This window comes from Dermacentor variabilis, chromosome 2, assembly GCF_050947875.1.
Source record: "Dermacentor variabilis isolate Ectoservices chromosome 2, ASM5094787v1, whole genome shotgun sequence".
Classification (NCBI taxonomy): Eukaryota; Metazoa; Arthropoda; class Arachnida; order Ixodida; family Ixodidae; genus Dermacentor; species Dermacentor variabilis.
Genome location: NC_134569.1, coordinates 180,977,216 through 180,995,760, shown reverse-complemented (window position 1 = coordinate 180,995,760; position 18,545 = coordinate 180,977,216). Strand labels below are relative to the sequence as shown.

At 48.4% G+C, this 18,545-nt stretch overlaps 1 protein-coding gene and 1 non-coding gene across 3 annotated transcripts in view; one reads left to right on the top strand and one right to left on the bottom strand.

The window, feature by feature from the left end:
- LOC142572982 (coiled-coil domain-containing protein AGAP005037) overlaps window positions 1-18,545 on the bottom strand; it is a 591,568-nt gene that overhangs the window by 423,618 nt on the left and 149,405 nt on the right. The window lies entirely within an intron of this gene.
- On the top strand, window positions 15,526-15,667 carry LOC142573467 (U4 spliceosomal RNA). The gene has a single exon (XR_012826327.1). It is a non-coding gene; the product is annotated as a U4 spliceosomal RNA (small nuclear RNA).

Below are 18,545 nucleotides of genomic sequence, written 5' to 3'. Positions count from 1 at the left end.
CACGATCAGCTCACGTTCGAAATCGTGGAACTTCTCCATCACTTAAGAGAAGAAGGCCATGATATCTCTTTCCAGTGGATACCAGGTCATTGCGGTATCATAGGAAATGGTGACGCCGATAAGGCAGCTCGGACATCAAACCAAGAAGACCGCTGCGTCTCCATTCCTCTCTCAAGAACCGACGCCGCGAGACAACTTGGCATTTTAGCACGCACGATCTCCTTAGCAGAGTGGAACACCGCACATACAAGGCGCACAAGACTGCACAGACTAAACCAGCCACTTCAACTCAGACCTCCAGCTGGTCTACACCGACGTGAAGCGTCTCTTCTGTGTTGGTTATGACTCACGAATGCCTACTCAGCACTAATTGGAATGGCTGATAGTCCTGCATGTGATGTTTGCGGTTGCGAGGAGAACATTGAACACTTATTGTGCCATTGTCCTCAATTTCAAGCACAAAGACAATCTTTGTGCTTTAGAATTAGATGGAAATTAGATGATCGTCCTCTCAGTGAACAGACGTTACTAGAGCACCGTCCCGACCGATCATCGGCTCAGAAGGCAGTGAAGGCACTTTTATGCTTTCTCAGAACTTCTGGTTTGCGCGAGCACCTTTAACTCAAGTGGTGTCCGTGCACGTATCTACACCTTCTCTCTCCCTTCTCCCGCTTCCCCTTCTCCCTTTCCCCTGCGTAGGGTAGCCAACCAGGCTATTGACTGGTTAAGATCCCTGCCTTCCTATATTGCTCTCTCTCTCTTGCTGTCTTCCAGAGTCTTTCGAAACAAAACTATAAGAAAGAAAGGAGCAAAGCCGTGCCTTCAAATCTTTCCACTCTGAGTTCGGTAAACTGATACTGCAATATCGATAATTCAGCAACTTTAACTGCGTTCCACTCTTCGCAGATGCTGCGACAGACCTTGGGCCAATGCAGCAGCGAACGTGTCGTCCTAAACACAGTGACTGGCGTTCAGGCCCCCTGAGATAAACTTTTACCTTCGCCCCTCTCTCTGAGCGCACTGCTTCGGCTGCTCACGTTCACTGGAACTTATGTGCAGCACGTGCCAGTACCCGCACCGCCGGGATCTTCACGAGTGCGTGACTTCACCGGAGCCAAGGTTTGCCCGAGTTAGTTTTCTTCCCAACCGACTTTACGACCGTCGGATCTGTGAGACCTGTTGCAGCGTAGATAATGGCACTGTCCATTTTGCCATGCTGCATATGTGAATACAGGGTTACTACCGGTGCCACGCAAGCTCATTCGAGGCTATGCATTCAGGGCTTACGGGTATTTTTTTTCTTTTTACCGACCGCTTTGGCTCTATACGAATGTGTGCGCTAAGCGAGGCGGGCGCGCGTTCAAACAGAACGTGTCTCGACTGGGAAATGCGGAAGCGTCGGCGTTTACTCTTTGTCGTGCACGCAGGACCACCTTTTATGGTCTCCCATGTCTCGACACTGCTGAGGAGACCAAAGGACGTGCACCCACGTCAGAACGCCTCCCTCATCTCAGGCTTATCAAGCGAACGCATAAGCTTGGTGCGTTCGTGAATTCCATTCTGGCACGCAAAGCGACTGCGCAACGGTAAAACGGTGGCTGATAACCTGGAGTTAAAGCTAGCCTGGTAAATGCTTCAGTCTAAGCGTGAGTTCCCGTTGTGTGCCGTTTAGGTAACTGAGCAACGACTGCGACTCCCACGGTGGATTTAAGAGAGGGGCCAATGATACAGACACCATATCCTTAGGATTGAGATCGTGCTTTTTATGTTGGCTACTCGAGCTTGCCTCTCTCGCAGTCTTATCGATCCATTACATCTTCTTTTCTTTTTCATTTAGCCACTACAGGTTGTAGTGGGATGCCGTCGTTGTGACCGGGCACGAAACGGTGCGGCGTACAATAAAACAATGAAAAGTGAAATGAGTTGTCAGGAAATACTGCACTTGAAAGATTTCGACACGTTATATAAGATCAGCGACGACGAAAACTCGTTCCAGTCACGCGTTCTAAATGAATACATGTTCGAACAGTTGTGCAGCTTCGCGGGTGAAAAAAGTTGGAACTATAGTAGTCTGGGGGTAACGCTGCCACAGCAATGCTGGCGTCTGGTGACTTGAACGCCACCGCGATCTCGTTACTACATCTTTCAAAGGAGTCGCTCGGGCGAAATTTCTAAGCCTTCATGAAAATTTTACACGCACTGTGTCATCTCCGAGTTTCAGCGTAAAATGACAAGAGGACCAAACTTTGGTATAACGCAACATGCTGCAGTAAGTACAAACCAGTGTTGGTTCAATAGATTGGCTAGAAAACATAGAAGATGAGAAGCCCACGCAAATCGTTCGCATGGAAGACGACTAACTAACCAACCAGGATGTCTTTCACGAACACTCTCATCTAATTCTAATCGCAGTTGGATGGCTTATAACTCAGAAAAAAGGAAGACAATTAGATTCTTTCAGAAGCAGAGGAGGAACCCAAATTTCCAGATTACTGGAAAGGCACCCTGGTTGCAAAACAAGACTGGGAGGAAGCCCTCTGCAGCCTTCTGCCACGAAATCCCTATCTCGTCGCCCGTGAATGGGGACGACACGTAACGTCCGTATATTTCACCGTCTGCAAATTGGCACGGCATAAACCGCGGCAATGTTCGACAGGAACCGAGGATCCACGCGCGACGTGCAACATAATCACAATACAAGGTTGCATGGCGGCGCGCCAGCGACTGCAGAGCACTTGTTATGGGAGTACGAAAACCCCAAGTCAGGCAGAGAAATCGTTTTTGTCGACGCTGCCACCTTTACTACACGCCCGAAAAAGTCCGCGGAATGGATCCACCGGACGAAATTTCCCGACAAATGCAAGATGATCCTTCGGATTCTTGTCGACCTTATCTTCAGCGAGCGGTTGGAGGAGTACATCGAACCCCCTACCCCCCCCCCGCCCCCCCCCCGCCCTTCACGGCCTATCGCCCCATCCAATTCCCCTGTGCCACACCCTCTGCCTCCGAATGCAACAAGAAAGAGGGAGGCACCGATCCTATCCCTAGATTTTTAATATAACACATGTCGAATTCCTAAGACGTAGGAATATCTTAGATTTTAAATGCGATCAAAATCTCGCAGTTACGAGAACTTTCGAGACACGGTCAACGTGCAAATAACTAGTTTTTGCCTATAGAAGGAAAGGTACTATTATTACAATTCAGTTAAAATGTGCATGCAATTGACCGAGAAGAAAAGGTGGGAAGAAGCAGGTTGGCAATAAGTGCCACAGAAAGCGCGCCATCCGGCCTACCTTCAATACAACTTAGTTTGAGGAGTTACACTGCAACGTTATACCTTGCCAACACTGTCGACTGCTCGCGTTTCGGGCAACACTGCGCAATTTTTTATTAATTGTAGGCGTTTGATAAGTGGAGTGGCAAGGATAAAAAGTGAGAAGGTCAACTTTGTCAATGTCCAGTTCTATACCCTTCATATCGACACATACACGCATTTATCCTTTTTCCGTGCGCTGGATTTCAGCCGCTAAAAACGAAACCTTGTCGCACAGCGCGAGGCGCGCCGGCATTATTTGGAACATACTAGAATGTTATCGTTGATTTTATCTGCTGCGTATGTATTCGCCGAACCTTCTGTAATCAGATTGTGTGCGCGACCCGAATTGTGTAGTCCTTTCGGGAGGGCACTCGGGAACCTGCGATTACGCTGGAACCTCGGACGAGTCACTCATAAAAGCCGATGCCCTTGACCCGCAGTTCAGATTTTCGACGATCACTGACTCTATTCGTCGCTATCATTGTGCTCTGAATGTCACTTGCTTTTGGGGGTGCACAAGTTCGCCCAATTAAGAGTTAGTTTCGGCAATCATAGTTTCGCTACTGCGTTCTTTATCGTCACTGCAACGTAGCAATATGACCGAAATGATTAAAAAAGAGATCTCGGGGCCGGCAGAAGAACGCTAACTGCCCGCTCACGATCGCAGTCATTTCGTTCCCCGAAAATGCTGCGTTCGAAGTTGCATTCGATATTTCGCTGGCTAAAAACGCGACTTGCATCCCAACTTGAACTCGTACGACACAAGCCCACGGGTATCCAAGGAAGAGAAAGGAGTCGCAGGAAGACAGGGCGAGTTGAAGCGATCAACAACCGGTGAATAAAAGTTGACAGCCACTTTCGCACAGGCTAAAGAGGACGAAGGCCCGCTCACGAGACATTACCTTATATTACTTGACATTTTCATTGTAATGCGTTGTTACTTCCCATTGTTTCTTCCATCAAAGGTCGTGGGTTCGAGTGCCTTACTTAACTGTACCTTAATTAACTGTGTCTTAATTAATACGAAAAATCGCGGTTTCGCCTCCCACCAAAGGTCATGAGTTCTAATGCCTTAATTAACTCTATCTTAATTATCTGTGCATATCTATATTTGTATTAGCACCAGAGACCGTACTCACGCTTCTTCGCCTCGGCTTAACGTTCTCTTATCTCGCTCTCTCTATGGTGCACACCAAGCAGCCGGACCAACAGGAGCAATCGTCAATACGACCTGCCCTCTTTGATGCATCGCTGTACGCCAACTGGACTCCGCCGAAGAGAGGCCACTCTGCTTTATCGCTTATGGCTAGGGGTGGCCTTCTCGAAATCTTACTAATTTCGCATTGGAATGGCCGACAACGCTCTTTGCAATGCCTGTCTTTGCGAGGAGACTCTATAACACATTCTGCGCGACTGTCCTGAATATAATGTCCAGAGACAGTCCCTAGCGTCCGTTCTAGCCCACGTTGACAATAGACCATTGTCAGTTGCAACTATTTTCACATATTGCCGACAGAAGACATCGCAGCTGAAGGCGACTAAGGGACTGCTTCGGTTTTTGAAAGAGGCGTACTTGGACAAGCGGCTATAACAGTGATATGACGTACCGCGCAAGAGTGACGTACTGTAACTGGCGATGTGTGTGCTGTTGTGTGCTCTCTCTCTCCTCCCCATCTTTCATCCCCCCATCCCGCTCCCATCTGTAGGGTAGCAAATCGGTTAAGCTAAACTAGTTAACCTCCCTGCCTTTCCTTCTCCACTTTTTCCTTCCTTCCTCATAAGGAAATTGATGACCTGATTCGCCCTAATTAATACCGAAATTTGTGTCTTCGACTCCCACCAAAGCTCGTGGGTCTTAATTTCGTCAGATGTCGAGGGTTCGACTGCCTATTAATTTTTGTGTCACGAATTTTGGTGGCATAACGCCGGACAGCGTAACGCCGGACATCGAATTTTTCGTCCCATGAGCCGTGTAAGGCTTTCGCCTTAATGTAATCCTCACCTCGGATCGATTGTTTCGTTAAGACGACTCGTTACTCAAAGGCAGGCGCGCAAACGCGGACACATCGAGGAACGAACAGGACAACACCTTCCTTGTTTTTCCAATTTTGGTCCGGCCTGCGTTTCAGTAACGTGAACTGCCCTATCAGCTCGCTCAGCTATCAATCGCTGAACCCGCCGTGGTGGCGCAGTGGCTTCGGCGTTGCGCCGCCAAGGCCGAAGGTGCGGGATCGAATCCCAGCGGTGGCACTTCGACGAGGGCGAAATGCGAAAAACCCCTGTGTACCGTGCATTGTGTGTACATTAAGGAACCCCAGCTGGCCAAATTAATTCGGAGTCCCTTCTACGCCGTGCCTCGTAATCACAACCTCGGTTTGGCACGTGAAGCACAAGAACTAAAAGAAAATGCAATCATTCTAAGAGGACTCGTCCTCTTCAGGGCGCCGACGAAGACCACTGTTGTAATCTGGACTCTGAGCTGAGGCTTGTCTTGTTTGACCGTGGTTAGTCAATTTCAAGCATAATTTAAAAATGGCTAACGAAGTAGATTTGTCTGGAAATATTATTGCGTTAGCATTAGGAGCGTCAAAGTGGAACAAATCGTACGCTCTGAAAGCGAACACTCTGAAAATTTTTTGAAACCTTGCCTGTGGCACACAGCGCAATTCTAGTTTATGAGCTGGCCTACTCGGAATTGAAATGCATATTCGACGGATTAACAAAAATTACTAATCAAGTTTTAACTAATTACCTTATGGCCAGTATTGCTATTTACGAATTCTATCCGAGCAGTTCGCAAGACGGATCCACTTGGAACGAATTCTCTGGATGATACCCGTTTCAAGATATTAATTCCCGAATTTTTGCAGTGGAATGCATTTGCGTTCCAGTTACTTTCTTAACAAGACGTCGTTTTACGCATTCAAGCGCAAAAAGTAACTGACGGTGGTCTGCTTCGTATCACCGCCAGTTGAACTTGGCTCCTCAAAGTGGGAGGGCTTGTTTCTAGTGAGCTCCTGAACAACACTTTGCAATGAGCGGTGAAGGTGGTTTAAACCGCGGCTCCGGGACCTCAAAGAGGTGCGACATAATGGTAATGCACTTATCTCGCATTTATCTGCTAAACCGCCACTGAAAGTACTTTTTTAACCGAATGACCACGTCTGAAAGAAGTAATGGCGATTAAAGCGATAATCGATTAGTCGGAAAACTGTCCGATCAATTGTCCTGTCCTGTACGCACAGGCACGTCAAAGGTTGCATGCAAGCGGTGCTGAGGCCGGCTGTGTTGAAACCGCTTCGCTTACGGCGAGATAGCGCCGTATCTAGTTCTGAAAAGCTCCTGCATAGTGACACTATCGATCGCACGAGCTATACGAAGGGGCAGCAATCGTTTCGCACACCGAAACCGGGGATCTTAATGGCGTCTCGTTAAAACACTTAAAAAAAAGAAACGGAACTCTCTCTTGGTCCCGAAGGACTCGCGCGTCACAGACGTATCGAACTCAATCTGAAGGCAGCATGTATCAGTCGTTATTTACGGCTGCAATACTGCGTCACTGCCTGTCGCACAAGAAAAAAAAAACAAGAAAAAGAAAGAAAAAAAGGAAAAATTGGAAACAAAGTAAAATGCGCGCCCGGAGTCGTCCGCGCCCGGTTTCACTCGAAACGCTCTCGGAGCACGCGCGCCCTCGGCCCAAGAACGGCAGCGCAAACAGCGTCGCATTAGAAACGTGGGAGTCCGCGAACGACTGATTTTAATGGGGACCGTAGCCGGGGGGCCATCACTGCGGAATTTATCGCTCCAGTTGTCTTACGTATTCGCAGGCAGCTTGGGAGCGGCGCATTGGCTGCGCGGACGGAGCTCGGCTCGTCACTTGCTGCGCGACGTAATTTATCAGCGCCGAGTTGCGACAGCGCGGCTGCCATTAACCCGGCGTTTAGTTCGCAGCGGCTGCTATGGGCGTTAGTTCTCTACACGTGTATGTAAACTCTGCGTCTCCAAGACTGAGCGGTACATGTAAACTGACTACGAGTGAACACTGAGTGTCTATAGGTTAAAACGCGTACGTAGGAAGAGAATCAGTAAGGTACAATGTATGCCGAAAGGTACGAGAATGTATTATACTGTGACGCTACGCTAACGGGAAACCATGACCAAGTGAAAAAAAAAGCGTTTAGAGTCATTGTTGAAGGCGACTGAAGCCTCGTTATTTTTTTACGTTGACAAAAATATCTTCATCTCCAGGTGCTCGTAGTATGCCCTGACAAAAATAAAATGAATGGACACGGGAAACGTTAAAACAATATCGGCCCGTATTCCCCCAGAAGTGTATCAAGTTTAATCATAAGCCTGTGAAAGGGTTGAGTAATAGAGCAGAAAACAAAGCGCAAATTCACCTTTCTTCCCTTCGGCGTCGAAACCTCAATGCCGGCACCTTTCCTCGACGTCACGGACTTGAAAGGAATTCGCCCCGCATTAGCGCAGCGCAATTTCTCCAATCGGTCCCGACGGTCTTTGAATGCCCGGAGAACGCTGTTGGGTGTTTAGACGTATGACTTCTTTTTGTTGCGATAGCAATTATATGTTCACTCCATTTGAACTTTCGCCGTCATCGGCCGACTGTGAACATATCGCGCCACGTATGCTGTGGGTGCGAGGGAAAGCTGGGTATAGTGCACCGACAAGGATTGTGGCTTTGTGCGCGTCGTACTCCCGCGTGCCCAATGTTGGTGGTCACGTGGTCAAGCGCGCGCCAGGGGGCTAAGATGCATTTTATCCTCTAGCTCATGGCTGTCCATGCGCCTGAGTGTATACGTGGGCCGCACGCCCTATTTTGGTGGTAATCTGCGGCGTGTGCGAAGCCTGCGCTAGCCGAGATGGCTGGTGGCTTCATGTGCGCCGTCTTCCTGCGCCTAGCGTTGGAGGTCTAGTAATCTCAAGTTTCCAACACGCGTCGAAGCGAGAGGTAGCACGAAGGGCTTGCTGCCGAAGTTGACGCTCTTCACCACGCCAGCGTTGGGGCAGGGTGTGTTCGTGGATATCGAGTGAGACCTGTTCTTGACTGCCTGTGTGCGCCTGACATCGTGATTGGCAATTTAGTTACTGAATAAATGGTAACTGCAATTTATGTGGCCCATAAAACTGAACCTCACGTCACGTCGTTGTCAAGCACTTTGCTATATATATAAATGCTCCGCCTTTCGGACTTCGTAACACGAAAGTGTTATCTGCTGGGTCTCACCGAAAATCTGTCCGATGTAAGTACATCACGTATTTATCACTACGCAAGTTTCCTGGCATTCGCGATGGTGATACTTTGCCATTTTGGGTCTACCTAGTGGTTATGACAGTAGGCATAGAAATGTTAGAAAAGTCTCCTTTCTCGAAGGACTCGTACTCTTGATGACCTACATTTGTTGCGATGAGGATATTTAGGTGTTATTTGTCTCATCATTAATTGATTCCGTAGAAAACAAGGCCAGCAGCTTGGATTCCTGTGGTGTAGTAAAAATGGCAGTGCTTGCAAGTGTTTTTTTGCCGCCTAACCCAGTCAACTTCTACGGGTCACAGCGTCCCTGGCGCTTTTTCGCAGCCAATCGACGACGACCGTCACCACTTGGAGGCGCAGCTGTTTTCCCGCGTCTGTTGACCTTTGAACGTGTGCGTGGGCGTGCGCGCGATGCAGCAGTAGGCATAGCTCTAGCGACACACTTTGGCGACATAAGTACTCACAGTCGCATTGGATGTACACGTTGGTTGCCCCCCAGCAAGAGCTATTACCATCAGCTTTAGGACTGACCACCCAACAACTTCGACATCTGCTGAACTAGCTGCTCTTCGCGCTGCACTTCGTTTCGTCAATCGGGAGCCACCTCGACAATGGTCAATCTTCAGCGACTCAGAGGCAGCCCTACAATCTGTACTATCAGCTCTGCGTCGCGGGCCATTCGAACAGCTCGTATTCGATATTAGATGCCTACTCCATACATCACAGGAGAAAGGACACCACGTGACGTTTCAGTGGCTGCCAAGTCACTGCGGCGTCACTGGAAACGAAGACGCCGATAATGCCGCTCGGGCAGCTCTTGAAGACGCACAAGAAGAGGCCATATCGCTTTCACGATCCGACGCAGCTAGCAGACTTCGAGTGCTGGCACAGGAGATCACGCTCTCTCTATGGTGCGCACCAAACAGCCAGACCAACCAGAGCAACCGTCAATACCACCTGCCCTCTTTGATATGCCGACTGGACTCCGCCGAAGAGAGGCGACTCTGCTTTATCGCTTATGGCTACGGGTGGCTTACACGAAATCTTACTCCTTCCGCATTGGAATGGCCGACAACGCTCTCTGCAATGCCTGTCTTTGCGAGGAGACGCTGGAACACATTCTGTGCGACTGTCCTGAATATAATGTTCAGCGACAGTCCCTGGCATCTGTTCTAGCGCACCTTGACACTAGACCATTGTCCCTCGACATGATTTTCACATACCGCCGACAGAAGACATCGCAGGTGAAGGCGACGAAGGGACTACTTCGGTTTTTGAAAAAGACGGGATTGGACAAGCGGCTGTGACAGTGATATCACGTACCATGCCAGATTGATGGACTCCAACGGACCATGATGTGTGTGTACTCTCTCTCCCTCTCCCCCTTCCCCATCTTTCATCTCTCCCATCCCTCTCCCATGTGTAGGGTAGCATACCGGTTAAGCTAAACTGGTTAACCTCCCTGCCTTTCCTTCTCCACTTTTTCCTTCCTTCCTTCCTTGGATGTACACCCCGACACAATAGTGTACGGACCACGGGATCTCAAAAAACGTTCAATTCCCGAGCAGCCTGTAATAGTAGGCAGTGAAAGTGCACACGACAATGTTCTTAGCATATTCCAGTCATGGCCCGAAATGCAAATACCAGGATATACCTTGTGAGGTTGCGGAGATATTCAGCTTTTCTCAAATTTCGTGGCCCCTAATATTTTGTGGCCACGTGTACGTACCTATGACGCCTGGTAGCCTCCGGAGTGTTGTTTACGCTCAACAGCGGCAAAGGTCTCGCATGCTTGCTATATCGCTGTCCTTGTTTATTAATTATAGCGAAACTAATTAATAAATGACTGCACATTTTTCGACTTGTATTTAGGAATGCGCAATTAAGCTGCCCTCTGCTTCTTAGAACACGCGTTCCACTTTCGTGTTACGACCAATTTTTGTGGAATAGTCCGCCGATTGTTGTCTTTCCTTTCTCTTCTATTAACGCGAATAAGTTTTTGCCTACTTCAGCCGTTTTCTATCTATCTATCTATCTATCTATCTATCTATCTATCTATCTATCTATCTATCTATCTATCTATCTATCTATCTATCTATCTATCTATCTATCTATCTATCTATCTATCTATCTATCTATCTATCTATCTATCTGTCTGTCTGTCTGTCTGTCTGTCTGTCTGTCTGTCTGTCTGTCTGTCTGTCTGTCTGTCTGTCTGTCTGTCTGCCTATCTATCTATCTATCTATCTATCTATCTATCTATCTATCTATCTATCTATCTATCTATCTATCTATCTATCTATCTATCTATCTATCTATCTATCTATCTATCTATCTATCTATCTATCCTTTTACACGTTAGTGACACAAGTTGCCTACCTGCTTGGGCTACTATATGTATGTGCTCCTGGACGTGATGCCGTCGTGGTCGTCCCACTCCCGTCATCCCACCTTCGTGATATCTTAATGTCGTCATGCCGTCGTCATGCTTTAAACACCGACCCAGTGACCCAAGTTGTCTAATAGCTTGGGCCACTAGGTACGGGCTCACGGGGCTCAGTGCGTCGGCGTCGTACCATCGTCGTCATGCCTCCATGCTGATGGGCGACCTTGGCAAGCGAGTGCTACAGCAAAGTGGGACCATATCGGAGTTTGTGGCATATAGCCGAAGTAACCACGACACGTGCTCAATAAACATGACTTCAGGACTATGGTGTGTTGCCCCATTGCTTTTCTCATTACCGTCGACAGTCATCGCGAGATGAGTTCTGCCGTAATTTATTTTTTTACTTCGCAATTCAGATGTGCACAAGCCCTCAGAATTATTTATTTTCCCGCCTGTTCCCCACCCCTCCACTTTGAGTGTAAGGATGCCAACCATATGTAAACTAGCTAACCTCTCTGCTTTTCTTTATTTTTTTCTCCAAGCTTTATTGTTCAGCGGTTGGTTGCTTCAGCACCGATAAATCCGTGGCTTGGCGTGACGAACTTTGGTTCGTCACGTCAAGCTGATGCCTGAATTTCAGGGTGGAAAATTTGGTTTTCGTTCTTTCGTGCCCTCGTCTGGCTCCGAAGGTTAGTGTGGTTGTTTTGTTGTCGTATGAGCGTAGTTAGAAGTAAAACTAAAAAAACTTCATTCCGATATTGTGCCTTTAATGGTGTATGTTCTTACCGATAGCTAGCTCATGACTGCCGACGCCTTATTTTTGACGCGCACGCGACTGAAGCACTGAACTACACTTATCACGGCTCTCTGCCATCCCAGAAGCAGGGCAATTTGTCGCAGAAGTTGCATGCAGCGCTGGACAGACAAATGTTTAGGAGGAAACTGTTTCGTGAAGCGCTACTGCTTTACTGCGTAAGGTGATGCTTGGAATAGCTTGCATTGTTTCTTGCGGGAACATAAGATGCGCAGCTAGCGTTGCAATTATAAAGATTGCTGAATTTCCCAATGGCCACGTAGTGTTCTCAGAAACTCGGAGAAAAGCATTACCGTCCGTGTTTTCGGATGTCAAAAGAACGCGCAGGCTTTTCAAGTGAATTGCGTAGCAAAGCAATCGCCAGTACGCCTTCGTTCGCGTGGAAACCGGAATCCCAATGCGAGCACTCAAAGCCACGGTTGGATTGAACAGGAGACCAAGATAAAAGCGGGTTTTAACGAGAAACCGGAGGCGTCAGCGTTGCCGAAGGCCTGGCATGCTAGCCAAGACGTCGAGTGAATTATTATTATTATTTGTTTTGAACACATAGGCACATATACACAGTTAACAGGAAAGGGAAAGCGAGGAGCAGGCTGGCAACTGCCACCGGAAGGGGCACAACGCCTGCCTCGACACACATCGCGCCAACACGCACATACAAAAGAGTCACAAACGTTCACGGACATGCATGCTCCCGTTAAAGCTCCCTTGAGCTATTTGTTTAAGACCCTTTGTCACGAAGGACACCGGAAGCGCGCAAGCGCCCATAGGTCGAGGCCACCCGCGGCTTGAGGCAGGAAGTGCTATGCGAATCTAGGGTTGCAACTGCTGTAGACAGTAGAGCGATTATGGTTCGCAAAGTGGAGCTTTGGCGTAAAATGGGAAGTATATGACGCTTGTATCTGCCTCTCGGGTGTGAGCAGACAGGCAATGAAGTCATGAGGTAGTACGAGGTTCATCGACCAGTTGCGAGGTCTCAAGTTTCCGTACTGCGTGACGTGGTGCCTGCGGTTGAAAAGAGGTTCCACATCCGCCGCAATGTCCGCGAGGGGCACTGGCTAACACTCCCGGGCCTAATCTGGTACACGCACACAAAATACCAGGGAAAGTACACGGGAGGATGGCCGCCGCGGTACAGCGCCATTTGCAAAGCAAAATGCAAGCGCGATGTGGAGGATGTGGGCTGGGCTCCCGCCTGCACCACGTGATTCTCATTCGTCCACTTCATTTTGCTTTTTCTTGTTATTTCTAAATTTAATTTTAAAGTATAACTATCAATTTCCCCCAACGCTTTCTCTGGCTTCCTTGCTGTGTACGTTTGTAGCTGACACTAGAAAAGAGAGCTTCTCGGATGTCCTAATTCTCATTCTCTATAGTGTAAGGACACGTGCTACAGATGTTAGTGAAAGAAGAGAGGCGGGAGTAGGGATAGAAGAGAGTCCCACTTGCACCTGACAAAAAAAGGTAAACTGCGTTGCCCTACATGCTCTACACTCGCGTGGCGCACTGTGAATTCGTAATCAGAATATACTTGCGACGACACAACACTGGAGACCGTGTGCACTTTGCACGTCTTCGCACAATATGGCAGAGAGGGCGGTCCATTTTTCGCCCCCTTATTCTTCGAGAACCAATATGATCATTCAAGCCTTCATCCTTACGCTGGGGTTCTGCACTTTTAGGTATTACCCCCCCCCCCCCCCGAACTACGAGAAAACGTTATCACGTGGCCGAATCAAGCTCTCCTTTTTATCTCTTCATGAAGTCAAATTTTACATTGCCGTATTTTTTACCATCTTCCTGTACTAAGCTAGCACATATACTGCATCATCGTAATTTCACTGTAACTTTTTCTTTCTCACGTCCAAGAGCTGTGGTGTTTGTTGTTTGCAGCCCTCCACAATATCACGGTCCGTCGACAAAAGCGTCATCGCTTGGAACGAAATATCTTCAGGTACATGGTATACGAAGGAAACTGTCGTAGGTACTATTTGGTTGGTATGTTTAGAATTCTGTCTGAAGATTTCACTCCACTTCTGTTAGCAGCTTGCCGCTGGACGCCTTTAATTTGCTGACGAGTACTCGCTTCCGGCACCAGATGGTCGGCGTGCAAAAAGAAAAAAAAAAGAAGCTACAGATATTCTGAGAAATGTCCACCAATGCGAAAGCATTGTTTGGCTCGACGTAAAATTTCTGAGAAAACCGGCAAGGCGGAGAGAAGTAATGAATAAAGGGAAAATCAGACATCCACTCAATCGTAGCAATTTTTACGACTGGGTGGATGTTTGATTTTCCCTTTATTAACTGTTTAGCTCGGATGTGACATTGTTTTTACTTAGTTTTGCTTGCTTGCTTTTCTAGCTTATGCGCGTCTACCCATGGCCTTTCCGGTGACAAAGAATGCTTAGGCTTTAGTAGACAATTGTTAGATTTTTTCGCCGCATCCGACCCATTCCATGCAATCGTACCAATAGAGTCTGAACTCCGGGGACGAGGTCGTCTCGACACCAGAGCAGTCGAAAGGGAACACCAGCTGCCGCATTAGCGCGTGAGGCGTTGCGTGAGCGGAGAACGCATCGCCGCGATGCATGTCGTCCTCGCTGTCGCTCTCGGAAGCCTGCGCGCGCGTTCCTTGTCCACGCAAGCGGAAACTGTATGCACGCAAGCTCTCGCCTGCGTTCTGACTGCGCCTCGGTAAGGCCCAATGAAAACGCGCCAAGCGTCTCAACGCGATCGCTTGTCCTCAAGGTGGGATTAATAACGCGTAGGGCGCTCAGCAGCATTGGGCCACTCCAAAATCTCCAGTTGACCCACACCCAAATTTCAAGTTGGCCCAACGCCACATTTCAGCTCTGCCAGCCCAAATTTCCTGTATGCCCATCCTGAAATTGAAAAAATTCGCAGTTTCAACGGAAAGGCGAAGCACCGATTGCGACAGCAAATTAGTGGAAAGCCGTGCGAAGTAAGGATAGTAATTTTAGCGGCCGCATAAGCTAGTAAACGTTCGCTTACTAATTAACAATGATAGAATATCTGTAACTTTACCGAAACGAACATGAGAGCGCCAAGACGCAGGCGGTTGTCTAATGAACTACATGGCAGGCATGTCATGACCTATGTCGTATGTTCGTCATTCAATCTCGTCACACTATGTCAAGTTGACAAAACGACCATAATAGCACCAAGATGTAGGCGGCTAAGTACATAGATACTGTCAAAATGGCAAATGTTCGCAAAAAAAATGCTTCGCATTTAAAGCAATGTTTTTCCCCCCGGTTTTTGTTTCCATTCTGGTTCGATACTGGCCACGGTTCTGGCCACGGCGGCCGCATTTTGACGGGGGCGAAATGCTACAACACCTGCAGACTTAAATTTAAGTGCACGTTAAAGAACCCCAGATGGTCCACATTTCCGGAAACTCCCACTACGGTGTGCTTCATAATCAGAGCGTGGTTTTGGCACGTAAAAACACGCAATGTAGCCCTGTTCGCAGCAAGATCAGGCCGCATCAATGCATTGTGTAAACGCTATACCACGTTTATTCAAATAGTTTTACATCAAGTATTTATCCTAGATAAGAAAAGTGGTTGCAGTAAGCACATTAGCCATTAGAATACAGTTTATTTTCACTCATCGTAGTATTAGCTGAGAAAAATACAGTCGTCTCACTCAAACGCCTTGTCAATATTAGACGGTCTATTGCAATAGGGTCAAATTGAAACTGAGTTTGTGTTAGCTTTGCGCAGAGGCGGTGTCGTACCCTATGAAGTCGTAACTGAGGGGCGACTATTGCTAGTTGAAAACTTTTCCCAATACCCCGCCGGGACGACGTGAAATATCGTCGGCCATGGCAATTTTTGGATGGCCCTACGGGGCTTCGTTTTGAAACCAAAGAAAGACTTTCAGAACGGCTCAGAACTAGTGCTAAATGTCATAAATGCTTCACGTCAGGGGCTCCCCGCCCCTTCTGTCGGAGGTAATTTTATTTATTACAAGTGGCTGTGCGGGGCTGCTGTAGTTCTCCAATTTTTCGGTTACCGATGCAATCGCGAATAGTCTGGTTGATGTGGCCTGAGCGAAAATTGCCGTGGTTGAACGCGGTTAAAGCAGTTGGTGGACAGTGGGGCTAGTTTCGCTATTGGCAAAAGAAGAAAGCGTCGCTATGACATTGGTAGCCAAACGAAAATTCAAAAGTTTTTGCATATGTGGCTCTATCTTTTCGAACCTACCCGCCGTGGTTGCTCAGTGGCTATGGTGTTTGGCTGCTGAGCACGAGGTCGCGGGATCGAATCCCGGCCACGGCGGCCGCATTTCGGTGGGGGCGAAAACAACCGTATACTTACATTTAGAGAGAGAAGGAAAGGCAGGGAGGTTAACCGGACTGAGTCCAGTTTGCTACCCTACACGTGGGGAGGGGAATGGGGAGTGAAAGAAGGAGAGAAAGAACTTAGGTGTAGGATGTCTATAGTCGGGCACTCAAGTCTGTTGCCCTCAGGTAGCGAAAAAGCGCTCGAACTGCTTTCTGGGCCAATGAGCTGTGAGGCCAGGCTCCCAAGATCTTCGCTTCCGTAAATGGCCTGTCATCCAGTCTATTCAAGGCACACTGGAGAGTCGCACGTTGATTATCGAAGCGAGAACAGTGGCACAGAAGGTGACTGATGGTCTCTTCACACTTGCACTTAGCGCACATTGGTGAATCCGCCATTCCAATACAATAGCTGTAGGAGTTGGTGAATGCTACTCCTACCCACAGCCGACACAGCAGTGTTGCGTCACGTCGTGGAAGGTTCGCTGGTACTGTAAGTTTCAGTGATGGGTCGAGGCTGTGTAAACGACGCTTAGAGTTCTGTGGTGTATGCCAGCAACCTAACGTGATTGTACGAGCGAGACTGCGAAGCTCTCTTGCAGCGTCGACTCTGGATAAAGGTATAAGGAGTGTCGGTGAGCCAGCCTGGGCACGTCGGGCAGCGTCATCGGCGAGGTGATTACCAACGATGCCACAATGTCCCGGCAGCCACTGAAATATGATATCATGTCCTCTTTCAGATGCACAATGGCAGGTTTCGTTGATTTGTGACACCAGCTGTTCATAATTGCCACGTCGTAAACTTCGCAAGCTCTGGAGGGCTGCTTTCGAGTCACAAAATATTGCCCATTTGTTGGGCGGTTCTTTTTCAATGTATTCGACAGCAGCGCGAAGAGCGGCCAGTTCAGAACCTGTAGATGTCGTTACATGTGAAGTCTTCAACTTGATGACGACCGATTGAGATGGTAGAACAACGGCGCCTGTAGAATTTTCCGAGACGGAACTATCCGTGTAAACATGAATTCGGTTAGCGTATGAACAATGCAGAAGTTCCAATGTGATCTGCTTGAGAGCCGCGGTGGTCAGGCTAGCTTTCTTCACTATTCCTGGAACAGCAAGGTACACTGGAGGCTTCTTCAAGCACCACATAGGGGATGGCGTTCTTGTTGCGGGTGAGTGCCTCAAAGACAAAGAGTGCCGGTTAGCCGCAACTGATCTGGAGAACGCTGCCTTGGGTCTTTTCTCAGGCAAGCGAGCGATATGGTGGTCAGGGACTCTGGATATATGGCGAACATGCACCCGGAGTACGTCGATATCTATATAGGTCCTTATTGGGTGGTCTCTCGCGGTGGCAATTGTTGCCACGGTTGAAGCATTTCGAGGTAGCCCCAGACATGTTCGTAGGGCTTGGCCTTGAATGCTCTGTAGGACATGGATGTGAGTTTTGTTAGCATTGGACAGCACTGGTGTGCTGTATCGCAAGTATCATAGGAAGAGCGTCCTGTATAGTTGAAGCATAGATGCCACGGATGTGCCCCACGTTTTAGCGGCAAGAAACCTTAATATATGGGAGATAGAAGTAAGCCACTTCTTCAAGTATGTGATGTGGGGGCTCCATGAAAGGTCTCTGTCTATAATAACGCCTAGGAATCGGCGAGTTTTTGCGTAGGAAATTGGTTGGTGGTCAATAGAAATGGGGTACCAGGTCATGGGCTTGTGGGTAAAGGCCGACTAAGGCGCACTTCTCGGTCGAAATGCTGAGGCCTTGCGCACGCAGGTACGATGATGTTAGGGTCACTGTTTTTTGGAGCCGTGCACGCACCTGGAGACGTGTAACTGCCGAGGCCCATATGCATATGTCGTCAGCATATATGGAAAGGTTTACTGTATGTGGTAGAACGTCGGCAAGGCCAAGGATTGCAAGGTTGAACAAAGTGGGGCTAAGAACCGCACCCTGAGGGACGCCACGGTAAGTGTAATGGTCAGCAGTTCGGCCATCTGCACTGTGCACAAAGAAGGATCTTTTGAATAGATAGCTCCAAATCCACCGAAACATGCGTCCACCAATTCCATTATTTTCCGGGGCATCAAGGATGGCGTCATGCGTTACATTATCATAGGCCCTTTTCACGTCGAGGAATAGAGCAACCGATATACGCTTGTGGTGTTTTTCTTGTTGTACAGACGTGACTAGGTCGATGACGTTGTCAATGGAGGAACGGCCTCTTCTAAAACCAGCCATGGCATCGGGGTATACGTTGTGGCGCTCAAGATACCATTCTAGGCGGGTGAGAATCATTCTTTCCATGACCTTCCCAACACAGCTGGACAGCGCAATGGGTCGGTAGGACGCTAGGTCAAGTGGCGACTTTCCAGGCTTCAGGAGTGGTATCAAGCGGCTGGACTTCCACCGCTCAGGAACGACGCCATCATTCCATGACTGGTTAT